Below are 3030 nucleotides of genomic sequence, written 5' to 3'. Positions count from 1 at the left end.
TAATTTCGTACGAAAGTCGAGTAAAGAAATAAGAAAAAATAACTTTTCCCATGAAAATTCACAAATAAACACAAATGAAAAAGTTGTCGGCCATGTTTGTTTGAAAATGCATTCCGTGCTGTGTTGCCAGACTAAATTTCCGGCTACTTTTTTATAATAGCTGCTTCCTGCTAAAACTCAAGGATGTTTTATTATTTTAGTCTCTTTATTCTTTCTACCATGTTTTAGTCTTTTTTTTTATTTTAGGAAACGAAAAAATAGGAAGTCAACAATTTTTCTCCAACTGACAAAGACGAATATCCGAGAGTCAACTTGCGATATCCGCGAACTGACTCGCGATATCAGCGAACTAACTCGCGATATTCGCGAACTAACTCGCGATATCCGCGAACTAGCTCGTGGTATCCGCGAACTAACCCGCGAGATCCGCGAACTAACTCGTGATCTCCGCGAACTAACTTGCGATATCAGCGAACTAACTCGCGATATCCGCGAATAACGGACTCGCGATATCCGCGAACTGACTCGCGATATCCGCGAAATGACTCGCGATATCAGCGAACTAACTCGCGATATTCGCGAACTAACTCGCGGTATCCGCGAACTAACTCGTGATATCCGCGAACTAACTTGCGATATCAGCGAACTAACTCGCGATATCCGCGAATAACGGACTCGCGATATCCGCGAACTGACTCGCGATATCAGCGAACTAACTCGCGACATTCGCGAACTAACTTGCGGTATCCGCGAACTAACTCGTGGTATCCGCGAACTAACCCGCGAGATCCGCGAACTAACTCGTGATATCCGCGAACTAACTTGCGATATCAGCGAACTAACTCGCGATATCCGCGAATAACGGACTCGCGATATCCGCGAACTAACTCGCGATTTCCGTGAACTAACCCGCGAGATCCGCGAACTGACTCGTGATATCCGCGAACTAACTTGCGATATCCGCGAACTAACTCGCGATATCCGTGAATTAACTCGTGATATCCGCGAACTAACTCGCGATATCCGCGAATCAAAACTCGTGACGTCCGCAAGATAACTCGTGATATCCACGAAATAACTCTTTCGAGAAGAATCGAAATCTAAAATCGGATGAAATAGGCGCAATAGTCGGTTAATAGATATTTTTTGAGCGATTCGACACGCTTTAAATCGCATTAAATTTGGCAGTAAATTTGTCAAGAGCTTTTGTCAGTAAAAAAGGGGAAGTCTGGCAACAGCGCAAATTTTATTACCCCTGTCCTGCCGGTGCACAAATGTTGTGGTATTTATCTTTGTTTTCTCAAATATTAATATTAATGGAATGTTTGCTCTTTTCGCTAAAATGCTAATAAACATTTCAACAATTAATTTTATTATTCCATTATTGACTAATTTTTAATTCAAATGGAATTTTTTGCACGAACTATCTTAGGGTCGTGTTGATCTCTCCACGGAGTCCATAGATTTCAGGTTCTTCATCACCAAGCTTCCTTTTATTTCCTTCTTGTTGGATGAGAGAGCAACTTTATTGCTCGATTTTGATTGGCTGTTATTTATCAGCCATTTGCAAAATTTGGATGGGGGGAAAAAGCCGCGAATTTTTCAAAAAATCAAGTGTTTCTCAGTTTTGGGTGATGTGTGCAACTTTTGATAAAAATTGGCTAAATTTTCGATTTGAGGAGAGGAGCTTTCTATTTCGTGTTTTGTCCCGTCTTTCAAGTCTTTTGTATTAATAAAAAGGTCAAACTTGTTCAATGGAAATATACCCACTAACTGGTCTGATAGTCATGTAGAAAACCTCATAATTTTCTCTTTTGTGGAAAGAACTACCAAACTACCCGATAAAAACATAAAGTCAAGAAACAGGTTAATGTTTCCTTCTTGTTGGATGAGAGAGCAACTTTATTGCTCGATTTTGATTGGCTGTTATTTATCAGCCATTTGCAAAATTTGGATGGGGGAAAAAGCCGCGAATTTTTCAAAAAATCAAGTGTTCCTCTGTTCCTCAGTTTTGGGTGATGTGTGCAACTTTTTATAAAAATTGGCTAAATTTTCGATTTGAGGAGCTTTCTATTTCGTGTTTTGTCCCATCTTTCAAGTCTTTTGTATTAATATAAAGGTCAAACTTGTTCAATGGAAACATACCCACTAACTGGTCTGAAAGTCATGTAGAAAACCTCATAATTTTCTCTTTTGTGTAAACAACTACCCGATAAAAACATAAAGTCAAGAAACAGGTTAATTATTTAATACCTTGTCATCCACTCTATACAAGTTTCACTCAGTGGTACATAACAATTTACTTAGTTTCTAGGTAAGACATAATTTGAAAGAACAATTTTATTTGTTAGACTAAAAGACTTTTTCACTTTTTAGTAGCTGCCAAACAATCAATGCTTTGTAAGTAGGTACTGATTGGCTGTTATTTATCAGCCATTTGCAAAATTTGGATGGGGGAAAAAGCCGCGAATTTTTCAAAAAATCAAGTGTTCCTCTGTTCCTCAGTTTTGGGTGATGTGTGCAACTTTTTATAAAAATTGGCTAAATTTTCGATTTGAGGAGCTTTCTATTTCGTGTTTTGTCCCATCTTTCAAGTCTTTTGTATTAATATAAAGGTCAAACTTGTTCAATGGAAACATACCCACTAACTGGTCTGAAAGTCATGTAGAAAACCTCATAATTTTCTCTTTTGTGTAAACAACTACCCGATAAAAACATAAAGTCAAGAAACAGGTTAATGATTTAATACCTTGTCATCCACTCTATACAAGTTTCACTCAGTGGTACATAACAATTTACTTAGTTTCTAGGTAAGACATAATTTGAAAGAACAATTTTATTTGTTAGACTAAAAGACTTTTTCACTTTTTAGTAGCTGCCAAACAATCAATGCTTTGTAAGTAGGTACCTACATACAAATATTTTTCAAACAATAATATTCAGAAGGTCTCTTGGTTTTACGAATGAATTTTGTTAAAGTCAAACACTGTAGTGTTTGTGTTTCACAAAAACTTAATCAATTACCCAACT

At 37.4% G+C, this 3030-nt stretch overlaps 1 long non-coding RNA gene across 1 annotated transcript; it reads left to right on the top strand.

Moving 5' to 3' along the window:
* The first annotated feature begins 1606 nt into the window (after positions 1-1606).
* LOC113472631 lies at positions 1607-3028 on the top strand. Its single transcript, XR_003394857.1, has 2 exons — positions 1607-1866; positions 2734-3028. It is a non-coding gene; the product is annotated as an uncharacterized LOC113472631 (long non-coding RNA).
* Positions 3029-3030: the final 2 nt, after the last annotated feature.

Source organism: Diaphorina citri, unplaced genomic scaffold (assembly GCF_000475195.1).
Source record: "Diaphorina citri unplaced genomic scaffold, Diaci psyllid genome assembly version 1.1 scaffold6658, whole genome shotgun sequence".
Taxonomy (NCBI): Eukaryota; Metazoa; Arthropoda; class Insecta; order Hemiptera; family Psyllidae; genus Diaphorina; species Diaphorina citri.
The sequence above is the reverse complement of the archived record's forward strand: the minus strand, read 5'-3'. Positions and strand labels throughout refer to the sequence as shown.